At 39.4% G+C, this 15399-nt stretch overlaps 3 pseudogenes; all 3 read right to left on the reverse strand.

Annotated features, from left to right (window-relative positions):
- Positions 1-183: 183 nt before the first annotated feature.
- Positions 184-6037, reverse strand: LOC149441130 (legumain pseudogene; annotated as a pseudogene).
- Positions 6038-6625: 588 nt separating this feature from the next.
- Positions 6626-10557, reverse strand: LOC149441131 (legumain-like; annotated as a pseudogene).
- Positions 10558-11231: 674 nt separating this feature from the next.
- On the reverse strand, positions 11232-12090 carry LOC149441132 (legumain pseudogene; annotated as a pseudogene).
- Positions 12091-15399: the final 3309 nt, after the last annotated feature.

Below are 15399 nucleotides of genomic sequence, written 5' to 3' on the forward strand. Positions count from 1 at the left end.
TTCTTTTCAGATGCTTTTTTAATAGTAAATCTCTGTGCGGAGTCCTCTGCAAGTCGGCAATCTATCGCGTCTACTGTGTGTGACAACCAGCACTAAGTGTAGCTAGGCATATCTTTTATGTAAAACAATTACAGAAATAATTATAAGGGATAAGAAACAAAAATAGAATCACTAGAATTAAAATCAAATTAATTGTTGATGGCCAGGAACTTCTTCTTTTAGGATGGCCATGGGCTCCGCTGGGCCAGGGATAAGGTCCATATTGTGTACTGGCTCCAGGGTTTTGCAAGAAGCCACTGATTTAGCACTACCCTGGAACTGGCTCGCCTTCCTCCTTGAAATGGTCCAGTTCCAATACTGCATCACATGACTGGTATTAGTGTGTGCCTTGACCAGTAAAACTGTGTAGTCTTCCATCCAGCTGACACTCTAAAGATCAGAGGTATTGGTATTGCTTCTCATTGTAAGAGGACTCATGAGGGTTGGCGGCTATGGTAGCATAAACTTCAATGTTGGGTAGATTTTCATAGAGCCAGATTCACAGGTCTCGATGTATTGAACAATCTTTTTGTACGTCTTGTTATCGTACATATATTTAACTGGCTTGTTCAGTTCTTCGATGTGGAGGTCATCACTTGGAAAGGATAGCAGACCCGGAGCTCCATGATCAATGAGGCTGATTAAGAGTGGACCTAACGACCATATCTTTATCACCTTCCCAGATCCTTTTTTTTTTTTTTTTTTTCCCTTCACCGCCTCTGCATCGCCTCTCTTGTGTAGTCCTTAACCTCTTGCCGTCCGCCTGCTGTTTATAAACGGCAGGGCGGTGGCAGTCCAGGGGCGGGTTGCCGTTCCTAAATGACCCCCTCCTTTTCTAGTTCTACGCGCTCCCTGGGAGCCGGTGCCCGCTGTGTCCTCCAGTGAAACACCGATTGTCGGACGGGACCTCTGTACGAGGTCACGATCATGTGATCACTGATTGGCCAATCAGTGATCACATGCAAAGTAGTAAGCAAGATGTCACTTGTGGCATCATTGCTTACTACGTGTGAAATCTGTGAATGATCAGAGGTCACATGGTACAAGGCTATTCACAACAGCCTTGTATCATGTGAGAAGCTGTGACCAATCACAGCTCACTCAGTACTTCTCAATGACTGCAAGAATGCAGACAGAGAGAAATGATTGCTTTTACATCCTATATGGGTGTAAAAGCAATCAGTGTAAAAAAAAAAAAATCGCCCCCCCACAAGTAGTACAGTGTCACCATGGTGACACTGTACTGCAAGGGTGACAGTATGTAAAAAAAAAAATATAAAAAATGTAAAAGTTTTTAAATTATAATTTTTGGTTCTAAACGAATTTGGATTTTTTTTTTTTTTTTACTAAAAAAATAACGGAATAAATTTTAGCCAAGATTTATGATGAAATATTTATTTGCAAAATTTTATTAAAAAAAACGGTTTTTCAAAATCTTTGGACTTTTTCATTTACATAGTAAAAAAAATAAAAATCCCAGCGGTGAATAAATGCCACCAAAATAAAACTTTCTGTCTCAAAAAAATGGTAAAAAATTCATATGGGTACAGTATTGCATGACCGCGCAATTGTCATTCAAAGTGTGATAGCGCTGAAAGCTGAAAATTGCCTTGGACAGGAAGGGGGTAAAAGTGTCCGGACAGGAAGTGGTTAAGCACTCTCACATACACATGTATACTGTTGGGCTCATTTTTAATGATTCCCTTGGTTGGATTCTCTTATCTGCAATATCATCATACATAATCACCATGATCTACTTGATGATTTGATGGGCTTGGCACTGATGTCTGTGTAGTTGTATCAGCCATTGGAGCAAGCCACCAGGACCACCCACTGCTTCTATCCAACCTCTGGGTCATCCATGGGCATGGATGTGGCTAGGACAGTAAGGCTGAGGATTATTGTTACTGGAAGCATCTTACATTTAGTAACAGGACCCTGCTCCCCTGCAGTGGTCTGCACTCTGGGTGTTATCACAGCAATGACATCAGATTGTGACATCTCAACAAAATAAAATAAAAATGGAGGCCTGGATAGATATTGAGTATTACAAATGAATTGGGTTGTGTTTTTTTTAATTGTGGTGCTTTGATGCAGGGAAGATGCGCTTTAAGCAGGCCACAGATGAGGTGAAAAGCAAATTAACATTCATGTTGATAGTTGGATCATTCGTTTTTCGCATCATTAGTGTGTCGGCAACGACATGCATTTTTCGGACCATAGCTGAAAGTGTCTTATCCTGCATGTTGGGTATCGGGACGAAATTTCGAACAGTTGATGAGGATTCATATGAAAAAAACAGACTGAAAATGAACTGTGCATGAGCTAGGAGGGGAGGGGGTGAAAAACCACAAGTTAATGTATAATAAATCCTATATACTCACCAGCGGGGATCCTGGCTCCACACCTGATGGTGTTGGTCCTCCCCCAAATGTCCTAAACCAGCCACCGGGACACCAGTATGACTAGAAATGTAAGAACAAAGAAAGTGAGCCTTGACATGGGTGAAGGAGGTTTGGTTGTTGGCCATAGCCGCCATATCTATGAAAAACAAGTTATATTGGTTCTTTAACTGACCCCCTTCAGTGTAAGGACATTGAGTTATCTAAAGTGATCTATATTATACTTGGAAATCATGCAGCTTCAACTACAATAAACCAAAGAGAGAGCATCTAAGTGTAGATTAAACAAACATTTATTGTACACAATTAAAAACCACTTGCAGGAAAGTAGGTGAAATATGGCATCTAGTCCATCGGGGATAAACCGCCTCAGTGTGGTGGTCCTGTCATCACAATGTGATCCTTCCTATCACTATTCCAGGCTGATCTGGCAAGATGGTGGTGCCCGGAAGTGAGGGCTGGAGCTCACATTGGTGTAATGACATCAGAGCGTCATGCGTTTCACGAGCATGCGTACTGTAGGTCTCGTCACAGGCACGCTCTTTTCTCAAGCTGATGGAGGAGGAATATTTTCGGCTATTTACACAAGATGTGAAGTCAGTTGAAGGCTGCCATTCTTAAAGGTACAGAGACTATATGCAATATACTTCATAATAAAGGATTACAAGAGAGCAGTGCAAATGAACCATGATAAATTGTATAAATTGTGCAAATTACATAATACAAATGGGCTAAGCCATGGCAACAACCATCATAGAAGGTGTAAATTGTACAACCCAAAAATAAATGCATATGCTGTTGGATAAGTTACGAGACTCTGAGCATATATAAAATCAGGACACTTCCTAAGCCTTAATAGAGGTGAGACAACTAATATAATATAAAAACATAAGATATAATAAAACTGTATCCTGCTAATCCTAATATACTCACTGGTATGTAGAGGAAAAAAGTAGCCGCAATTGGACCAGCCACCCCCATATTTTCCCAGAAATTTCAAAAAAATTGCATTTTCATGTAAATGGAAATATAAATTTGTGTATAATAGGTTGAAATATGTATCAAACTACATGATGGTGGAAATTTCCATTTCTTCATTCAAACCTCTTGGTGAGAGAGTATGCAGGGAGTAAATCCAAAAGGTTTCTCTGACACAACCTATGGAATTGCTCAGCTTCTGGCAATGTTTTGGGGATGTGATCTAACACCCAGACTTTAAGTCCAATGGTTGATTTGTGATGATATTCTGCAAAGGGTACGGGAACACTGTTTGTTTGTCTTGTCTTTCCCCTCCTCTATTAGCCGTCCATGACGTATGGTTCGGCACAGATAAAACTGAGTGCATGGGCAAGATAGGCAGTATACTAGATAAAATCAGAGTAGCAATTATAGAAATTGTCAAATTTGGCGGTCTTACCATTTTTTTATATAGTAAATTCTTCTGTCCATGGGTGACAAAGGAACAGGTCTTGCACAGAGCCTTACGGTATTGATACATGCCTGTAAGGGGGATAAGGCAAATGGACAGAGTTGGACACAGTGGGAGGAAGATTAGGGGGCTATTTTATTTAAGGTTTGGAGCCCTCCGGTAGGTGACTTTAGGTTTATTAGGGAGTAGTGTTGTAATTTGTGCAACTTCTAATATGATATTCTAATGTTTGGATAGTACCCTTTCCATCTGAACATGCTGATTGTGAAATGTGGTAATGAAACAAGTAGAATGGTCGCTGTTCTTGGAATTTTTTTCCTTTTCAGGTTTACGGTGTAAATATCGGTTGTAGACTTTTTCTATTGGTTCAGTTGGCTAACCTTCAGCTGAACACTTGGTTTTGTTTTTTAGGACTATGCTGTGTTCAATGTAATCAATGTATAACCAACAAAATTGTCCATTTTTTTTTTTTTTTAAAAGATGTTAATCCATTTGGGGAAATGGCAGCTGTCGTCATGTATATAGGAATTGCCCAATGTGGGCTTTGTGAAGTTTCTGGCCTGTATTACCCCACTATTGTGACTAACTTCAAGATCTAGGAAGGCCAAACGTTTTTGGGGTCAGAAACATATGTGAAGCAAAGGTCATGAGGGTTGCTGTTGCAATGTTCCACAAATAGGTTTATTAATGTAGCTGTGCCATCCCAGATGACAAGAATGTCATCTATATATCTCCCCAAAAAAATTTGCAGCCAAGCTGTTTTTTCCATATATAGTTTCTTTCCAGAGGCCCATCGCCCAGTTTTCATACAAAGGAGCAAAACTGGTTCCCATAGCTGTGCCTTGGATTTGTATATAGAATTCACCTCCTCTATTAGCCGTCCATTGCGTACGGTTCGGCTCACATAAAATTTAGTGCATGGGCAAGATAGGCAGTATACTAAATAAAATCAGAGGTGCAATTATAGAAATTGTCAAATTTTAGAGGTCTTACCATTTTTTTTTTTAGTAAATTCTTCTGTCCATGGGTGACAAAGGAACAGGTCTTGCACAGTCTTACGGTATTGATACATGCCTGTAAGGGGGATAAGGCAAGTGGACTGAGAGTTGGACACAGTGGTAGAAAGAGTAGGGGGCTATCTTTTTTTTCTTCTTCTTTTTTTTTTTTTTTTTTTTTTTAAGGTTTAGAGCCCTCTGGTAGGTGACTTTATTAGGGAGTAGGGTTTTAAGGTGTATATCTTCTAGTAGGATATTCCAATGTTTGGATAGTACCCTTTCCATCTTAACATGCTGATTGTGAAATGTGGTAATGAAACAAGTAGAATGGTTGCTGCTGTTAATATTTTTTTTTTTTTTTTCAGGTTTACTGTTTAAATATCAGTTGACTTTTTCTATTCGTTCAGTTGGCTAACCCTCATCTGAAAACTTGTCTTTTTGTTAGGGCTATGCTTTCTTCAATGTAATCAATGACAACCAACAGAACTGTCCCTTTTTAGGGATGTTAATCCATTTGAGGAAATGGCAGCTGTCATAGTGTATATAGGAATGCCCACTGTGGGCTTTGAAGTTTCTGGCCTGTATTACCCCACTATTGTGACTAACTTCAAGATCGATCTAGAAAGGCCAAACTATTGGGGTCATAAACATATGTGAAGCAAAGGTCATGAGGGTTGCTGTTGCAATGCTCCACAAATAGGTTTATTAATGTAGCTGCACCATCCCAGATGACAAGAATGTCATCTATATATCTCCCAAAAACAATTTGCAGCCAACCTGTTTTTCCATATATAGTTTTTCTTTCCAGAGGCCCATCGCCCAGTTTGCATACAAGGAAGCAAAATTGGCTCCCATAGCTGTGCCTTGGATTTGTATATAGAATTCACCATTATAACTAAAATAATTATGGATTAAGCAGACTTGTGTAACTTCTATGATGACGGTAGCTTGTCTGGGGTCTAATAATGGGAAATATTGTAATGCCTTAAGGCCAAATTGGTGAGGGATAGACCAAGTGAATTCATGTCAAGTGAGACCCACGAATAGGGATTGTAAAATGCAGTATTTATGTATTTACCAGTGGGAGCCCAACTGAGTGGGTAATTTTGCAAATAACCTCCTTTTTTTTATTAGCAGCCTTTTTAGCTCACCTTTTTGGTTGTGTTAAACATAGTTGATCTGCATGAGAGAGAGAATATATATTGTGACATAATGAAAGGTGAGGTGATTGGATGCTGAGGCCCTGATTTACTAATGTATCTAGACAGCGCCTAGGTACATTTCCGTGGGCTAATGTCTACTTTTTCATCAGAGTCCATCTACTTTTAGACGGCAAAGACATTTTACTAAAGAAAGCGTCTAACAAGTAGACGTGAAAGCGAATTTACGAACTAGGCACAATACAGGAATCCATCTAAGAAAGCAGATGTGCTAGAAGCACGTCTAACACAACTAAAAATCACTGCAGAAACATGTTCACATTGAAATTTGCTTTCACAAGTATTGGGACTTAATTTTAAACAAATATATTACATTTCAAAAACAATTAAATGGGTAATTAGATTTTTAAAGGATTACATGACAGTCAAGAACTAGATGCTTCTCCAGCATGTATGCACGGATATAAATGAGCATGTGCAGGACACAATTTAGTCTGCCGTGGGCGCTTTCTTTTCAGATGCTGTTTTAATAGTAACGCTGTGTGGAGTCGTCTGCAATCGATCGTGTCTACTGTGTGTGACAACCAGCACTAAGTGTAGCTAGGCATATCTTTTATGTAAAACATTACAGAAATAATTATAAGGGATAAGAAACAAAAATAGAATCACTGGAATTAAAATCAAATTGTTAATGGCCAGGAACTTCTTCTTTAGGGTGGCCATGGGCTCTGCTGGGCCAGGGATAAGGTCCATATTGTGTACCGGCTCCAGGGTTTTGCAAGAAGCCACTGATTTAGCGCTACCCTGGAACTGGTTTGCCTTCCTCTTGAAATAATCCAGTTCCAATACTGCATCACATGACTGGTATTAGTGTGTGCCTTGACCAGTAAAACTGTGTAGTCTTCCATCCAGCTGACCTGTAAAGATCACCGAGGTATCGGTCTTGCTTCTCAGTGTAAGAGGACTCATGAGGGTTGGTGGCTATGGTAGCATAAACTTCAATGTTGGGTAGATGATTTTCATGGAGCCAGATTCACAGGTCTGGATGTATAGAACAATCTTTTTTTGTACGTCCTTGTTGTCGTACATATATTTAACTGGCTTGTTCAGTTCTTCGATGTGGAGGTCATCACTTGGAAAGGATAGCAGACCCGGAGCTCCATGATCAATGAGGCTGATTAAGAGAGTGGACCTAATGATCATATCTTTATCACCTTCCCAGATCTTTTTTTTTTTTTTCCCCTTCACCACCTCTGTATCGCCTCTTGTGTAGTCCTTAAGCACTCTCACATACACATGTATACTGTTGGGCTCATTTTTTAATGATTCCCTTGGTTGGATTCTCTTCATTATCTGCAATATCATCATACATCATCACCATGATCTGCTCATCAGGGATGATCTACTTGATTTGATAGGCTTGGCACTGATGTCTGTAGTTGTAGCAGCCATTGGAGCAAGCCACCAGGACCACCCACTGCTTCTATCCAACCTCTGGGTCATCCATGGGCATGGATGTGGCTAGGACAGTAAGGCTGAGGATTGTGACATCTCAATAAAATAAAAATGGAGGCCTGGATAGATATTGAGTATTAAAAATGAATTGGGTTGTGTTTTTAATTGTGGTGCTTTGATGCAGGGAAGATGGGCTTTAAGCAGGCCACAGATGAGCTGAAAAGCAAATTAACATTCATGTTGATAGTTGGATCATTCGTTTTTCACATTAGTGTGTCTGCAACGACATGCAATTTCCGGACCATAGCTGAAAGTGCCTTATTTGCATGTTGGGAATCCTGGACCGAATTTCGAACAGTTGATGGGGGATTCATATGAAAAAAACAGACTGAAAATGAACTGTGCATGAGCTAGGAGGGGAGGGGGTGAAAAACCACAAGAAGTTAATGAATAATAAGAAATCATATATACTCACCAGCCGGGATCCTGGCTCCATACCTGATGATGGTGTTGGTCCTCCCCCAAATGTCCTAAACCAGCCTCCGGGACACCTGTATGACTAGAAATGTAAGAACAAAGCAAGTGAGCCTTGACATGGGTGAAGGAGGCTTGGTTGTTGGCCATAGCTGCCATATCTATGAAAAACAAGTTATATTGGTTCTTTAACTGACCCCCTTCAGTGTAAGGACATTGAGTTCTCTAAAGTGATCTATATTATACTTGGAAATCATGCAGCTTCAAGTACAATAAACCAAAGAAGAGAGCGCATCTAAGTGTAGATGAAACAAACATTTATTGTACACAATTAAAAACCACTTGAAGGAAAGCAGGTGAAATATGGCATCTAGTCCATCGGGGATAAACCGCCTCAGTGTGAAGGTCCTGTCATCGCAATGTGTAGTAACCAGATCCTCCCTATCACTATTCCAGGCTGATTCGGCAAGATGGTGCCCGGAAGTGAGGGCTGGAGCTCACATTGGTGTAATGACAGAGCGTCGTTATGCGTTTCACGAGCATGCGTACTGTAGGTCTCGTCAAAGGCACGCTCTTTTGTCAAGCTGACGGAGGAGGAATATTTTCGGCTATTTTACACAAGATGTGAAGTCATTGAAGGCTGCCATTCTTAAAGGGACAGGGACTATATGCAATATACTTCATAATAAAGGATTACAAGAGAGCAGTGCAAATAAACCATGATAAATTGTATGAATTGTGCAAATTACATAAACAAAAATGGGCCAAGCCATGGCAACAACCATCATAGAAGGTGTAAATTGTACAACCCAAAAATAAATGCATATGCTGTGAGATAAGTTACGAGACTCTGAGCATATATAAAATCAGGACACTTCCTAAGCCTTAATAGAGGTGACAACTAATATAATATAAAAACATAAGATATAATAAAACTGTATCCTGCTAATCCTAATATACTCACTGGTATGTCGAGGGAAAAAAATCACTGATTGGACCAGCCACCCCCATATTTTCCCAGAAACTTCTAAATTCAATTTTCATATAAACGGAAAAATTTAATTTGTGTATAGTAGGTTGAAATATGTATCAAACTACATGAGGGTTGAAATTTCCAATTCTTCATACCCCTTGGTGAGAGAGTATGCAGGGAGTAAATGTTAAAAGGTTTCTCTGACACACAACCTATGGATTCGCTCAGCCTCTGGCAATGTTTTGGGGATGTAATCTAACACCCAGACTTGACGTCTGATGGTTGATTTGTGATGATATTCTGCAAAGTGTACAGGAGCACTGGTTGTCTTGTCTTTCCCCTCCTCTATTACCCGTCGATGGCGTATAGTTCGGCCCAAATAAAATTTAGCGCATGAGCAAGATAGGCAGTATACTAGATAAAATCAGAGGAGCAATTATAGAAATTGTCAAATTTTGGAGGTCTTATCATTTTTTTATAGTAAATACTTCTGTCCATGGGTGACAAAGGAACAGGCCTTGCACAGAGCCTTACGGTATTGATACATGCCGCTAATGGGAATAAGGCAAGTGGACTGAGAGTTGGACACAGTGGGAGGATGTTTACTGGGGGCTATTTTTTTGTTAAGGTTTGGAGCCCTCTAGGTAGGTGTCTTTTTGGTTTATTAGGGAGTGGGGTCTTAAGGTGTAGATCTTCTAGTAGGATATTCCAATGTTTGGGTAGTACCCTTTCTATCTTAACATGCTGATTTGTGAAATGTGATCATGAAACGAGTAGAATGGTTGCTGCTGTTGGTATTTTTTTTCTTTTCAGGTTTACTGTTTAAATATCAGTTGTAGACTTTTTCTATTAGTTCAGTTGGCTAACCCTCATCTGAAAACTTGTGTTTTGTTTTTTGTTTGTTAGGGCTATGCTTTGTTTAATGTAATCAATGTATAACCAACAGAACTGCCCCTTTTTAGTATGTTAATCCATTTGGGGAAATGGCAGCTGTCACAGTGTATATAGGAATGCCCACTGTGGGCTTTGTGATGTTTCTGGCCTGTATTACCCCACTATTGTGACTAACGTCAAGATCGATCTAGGAAGGCCAAACTGTTGGGGTCAGAAACATATGTGAAGCAAAGGTCATGAGGGTTGCTCTTGCAATGTTCCACAAATAGGTTAATTAATGTAGCTGCACCATCCCAGATGACAAGAATGTCATCTATATATCTCCCAAAAAAAAATTTGCAGCAAAGCTGTTTTTCCATTATATAGTTTTTCTTTCCAGAGGCCCATTGCCCAGTTTTCATACAAGGGAGCAAAACTGGTTCTCAAAGCTGTGCCTTGGATTTGTCTATAGAATTCACCATTATAACTAAAATAATTATGGATTAAGCAGACTTGTGTAACTTCTATGATGACGGTAGCTTGTTTGGGGTCTAATAATGGGAAATATTTGTAATGCCTTAAGGTGAGGGATAGACAAAGTGATTCATGTTAAGTGAGACCCACAAATAGGGATTGTAAAATGCAGGATTTATGTATTTACCAGTGGGAGCCCAACTGAGTGGGTAATTTTGCAAATAACCTCCTTTTTTAATTGGATAGCAGCCTTTTGGCTCACCTTTTTGGTTATGTTAAACATAGTTGATCTGCATGAGAGAGAGAATATATATTGTGACATAATGAAAGGTGAGGTGATTGGATGCTGAGGCCCTGATTTACTAATGTATCTAGACGGCGCCTAGGTACATTTCCGTGGGCTAATGTCTGCTTTTCATTAGAGTCCATCTACTTTTAGATGGCAAAGACACTTATAAAGAAAGCGTCTAACAAGTAGACGCAAAAGCGAATTTACGAACTAAGCACAATACAGGAATCCATCTAAGAAAGCAGATGTGCTAGAAGCACGTCTAACACAATGAAAAATCACTGCAGAAACATGTTCACATTGAAATTTGCTTTCACAAGTATTGGGACTTAATTTTAAACAAATATATTACATTTCAAAAAAAATTAAATGGGTAAATAGCTTTTTAAAGGATTACATGACAGTCAAGATTTAGACGCTTCTCCAGCATGTATGCACGGATATAAATGAGCATGTGCAGGACACAATTTAGTCTGCCGTGGGCGCTTTCTTTTCAGATGCTGTTTTAATAGTAACGCTGTGTGGAGTCGTCTGCAATCGATCGTGTCTACTGTGTGTGACAACCAGCACTAAGTGTAGCTAGGCATATCTTTTATGTAAAACAATTACAGAAATAATTATGAGGGATAAGAAACAAAAATAGAATCACTAGAATTAAAATCAAATTGTTAATGGTCAGGAATTTCTTCTTTTAGGATGGCCATGGGCTCTGCTGGGCCAGGGATAAGGTCCATATTGTGTACCGGCTCCAGGGTTTTGCAAGAAGCCACTGATTTAGCGCTACCCTGGATCTGGTTTGCCTTCATCTTGAAATGGTCCAGTTCCAATACTGCATCACATGACTGGTATTAGTGTGTGCCTTGACCAGTAAAACTGTGTAGTCTTCCATCCAGCTGACACTGTAAAGATCACAGAGGTATCGGTCTTGCTTCTCAGTGTAAGAGGACTCATGAGGGTTGGCGGCTATGGTAGCATAAACTTCAATGTTGGGTAGATGATTTTCATGGAGCCAGATTCACAGGTCTTTATGTATAGAACAATCTTTTTGTACATCTTGTTATCGTACATATATTTGACTGGCTTGTTCAGTTCTTCGATGTGGAGGTCATCACTTGGAAAGGATAGCAGATCCGGAGCTCCATGATCAATGAGGCTGATTAAGAGTGGACCTAACGACCATATCTTTATCACCTTTCCAGATCCTTTTTTTTTTTTTTTTTTTTTCTTCCTTCACCGCCTCTGCATCGCCTCTTTTGTGTAGACCTTAAGAATTCTAACATACACATGTATACTGTTGGGCCCATTTTTAATGATTCCCTTGGTTGGATTCTCTTCATTATCTGCAATATCATCATACATCACCATGATCTACTTTATTTGATAGGCTTGGCACTGATGTCTGTAGTTGTAGCAGCCATTGGAGCAAGCCACCAGGACCACCCACTGCTAATATCCAACCTCTGGGTCATCCATGGGCATGGATATGGCTAGGACAATAAGGCTGAGGATTATTGTTACAGGAAGCATCTTACATCTAGTAGCAGGAACCTGCTCCCCTGCAGCGGTCTGCACTCTGGGTGTTCTCACAGCAATGAGATCAGATTGTGACATCTCAACAAAATAAAATAAAAATGGAGGCCTGGATAGATATTGGGTTGTGTTTTTTAATTGTGGTGCTTTGATGCAGGGAAGATGCGCTTTAAGCAGGCGACAGATGAGCTGAAAAGCAAATTAACATTCATGTTGATAGTTGGATCATTTTTTGTTTTTTGCATCATTAGTGTGTCTGCAACGACATGCAATTTTCAGGCCATAGCTGAAAGTGCCTTATCCTGCATGTTGGGAATAGGGACCAAATTTTGAACAGTTGATGGGGGATTCATATGAAAAAAAACCCTGAAAATGAACTGTGCATGAGCTAGGAGGGGAGGGGGTGAAAAACCAAAAGAAGTTAATGTATAATAAATCATATATACTCACCAGCCAGGATCCTTGCTCTACACCTGATGGCGTTGGTCCTCCCCCAAATGTCCTAAACCAGCCTCCGGGACACCAGTATGACTAGAAATGTAAGAACAAAGCAAGTGAGCCTTGACATGGGTGAAGGAGGCTTGGTTGTTGGCCATAGCCACCATATCTATGAAAAACAAGTTATATTGGTTCTTTTAACTGACCCCCTTCAGTGTAAGGACATTGAGTTATCTAAAGTGATCTATATTATACTTGGAAATCATGCAGCTTCAACTACAATATACCGCCTCAGTGTGAAGGTCCTGTCATCTCAATGTGTAGTAACCAGATCCTCCCTATCACTATTCCAGGCTGATCCGGCAAGATGGTGGTGCCCAGAAGCGAGGGCTGGAGCTCACATTGGTGTAATGACATCAAAGCGTCGCAATGCATTTCACGAGCATGCGTACTGTAGGTCTCGTCACAGGCACGCTCTTTTGTCAAGCTGATGGAGGAGGAATATTTTCGGCTATTTACACAAGATGTGAAGAGAGTTGAAGGCTGCCATTCTTAAAGGGACAGGGACTATATGCAATATACTTAATAATAAAGGATTACAAGAGAGCAGTGCAAATAAACCATGATAAATTGTATAAATTGTGCAAATTACATAAATAAAAATGGGCTAAGCCATGGCAACAACCATCATAGAAGGTGTAAATTGTACAACCCAAAAATAAATGCATATGCTGTGAGATAAGTTACGAGACTCTGAGCATATATAAAATCAGGACACTTCCTAAGCCTTAATAGAGGTGAGACAACTAATATAATATAACATAAGATATAATAAAACTGTATCCTGCTAATCCTAATATACTCACTGGTATGTCGAGGAAAAAAGTCACCCCAATTGGACCATCCACCCCCATATTTTCCCAGAAATTTCTAAATTCAATTTTCATGTAAATGGAAAAAATAAATTTTATGTATAGTAGGTTAAAATATATATCAAACTACATGATGGTGGAAATTTCCAATTCTTCATTCAAACCCCTTGAAGAGCGAGTATGCAGGGAGTAAATCCAAAAGGATTCTCTGACACACAACCTATGGAATCGCTCAGCCTCTGGCAATGTTTTGGGGATGTGATCTAACACCCAGACTTGATGTCCGATGGTTGATTTGTGGTGATATTCTGCAAAGTGTACAGGAACACTGTCTTGTCTTTCCCCTCCTCTATTAGCCGTCAATGGCGTATAGTTCGGCCCAGATAAAATTTAGTGTATGGGCAAGATAGGCAGTATACTAGATAAAATCAGAGAAGCAATTATAGAGTGTCTAATTTGGAGGTCTTACCATTTTTTTTATAGTAAATTCCTCTGTCCATGGGTGACAAAGGAACAGGTCTTGCACAGAGCCTTACGGTATTGATACATGCCGGTAAGGGGGATAAGGCAAGTGGACTGAGTTGGACACAGTGGGAGGAAGATTAGCGGGCTATTTTTTTTGTTTTTAAGGTTTGGATCCCTCCGGTAGGTGACTTTATTAGGTAGTGGGGTCTTAAGGTGTAGATCTTCTAGTAGGATATTCCAATGCTTAGTACCCTTTCCATCTTAACATGCTGATTGTGAAATGTAGTAATGAAACAAGTAGAATGGTCGCTGTTCTTGGTATTTTTTTTCTTTTCAGGTTTACGGTTTAAATATCAGTTTGTAGACTTTTTCTATTGGTTCAGTTGGCTAACCCTCATCTGAAAACTTGTTTTTTTTTTTATTTTTTTTGTTAGGGCTATGCTTCCTTCAATGTACAACCAACAGAACTGTCCCTTTTTTAGGGATGTTAATCCATTTGGGGAAATGGCAGCTGTCGTATATAGGAATTGCCCAATGTGGGCTTTGTGAAGTTTCTGGCCTGTATTACCCCACTATTGTGACTAACTTCAAGATCGATCTAGGAAGGCCAAACTATTGGGGTCATAAACATATGCCAAGCAAAGGTCATGAGGGTTGCTGTTGCAATGCTCCACAAATAGGTTTATTAATGTAGCTGTGCCATCCCAGATGACAAGAATGTCATCAATATATCTCCCAAAAAAATTAGCAGCAAAAGTTTTTTTCCATATGTAGTTTTTTCTTTCCAGAGGCCCATCGCCCAATTTTTTTATACAAGGGAGCAAAATTGGTTCCCATAGCTGTGCCTTGGATTTGTATATAGAATTCACCATTATAACTAAAATAATTATGGATTAAGCAGACTTGTGTAACTTCTATGATGACGGTAGCTTGTTTGGGGTCTAATAATGGGAAATATTGTAATGCCTTAAGGCCAAATTGGTGAGGGATAGACAAAGTGAATTCATGTCATGCGAGACCCACAAATAGGGATTGTAAAATGCAGGATTTATGTATTTACCAGTGGGAGCCCAACTGAGTGGGTAATTTTTGCAAATATGTAAAAAAACAAAACCTCAGCGCTCAGGACTTCCTATTTACCATATAAAACCCCGTGAGATGCTGCTGTGCACAGGTACAAAAGACCAAAAACTTTTAACAATGAAAACCAGCGCAAACCCACATGATCAATTACATTACTCAGTGTAAAAAAAACATTAATGTGCTAATAAAATTATATATAATAAATTATATATAAATATTGTTGATACAAAAATATATCTATAAAATTATGAGTCCAGTGAAAAAACAAAGTGACAAAAAATCAGAAAAATCCCAGAAAGTATATATATATAAATAATTAAAGTCCCGTGACAAAATTAATCAAATTAATTTATAATATATTTTCCATATGATTCTTCCGTGTTACGGATCCCTTCACCATCCACCAGTGCAGAAATCAACATTAACCGCACTCACCAGATAATGGTGA

The sequence above is a fragment of the Staurois parvus genome, unplaced genomic scaffold (assembly GCF_062004578.1).
Source record: "Staurois parvus isolate SC_StPar_1 unplaced genomic scaffold, SC_StPar_1.0 ptg001024l, whole genome shotgun sequence".
Classification (NCBI taxonomy): Eukaryota; Metazoa; Chordata; class Amphibia; order Anura; family Ranidae; genus Staurois; species Staurois parvus.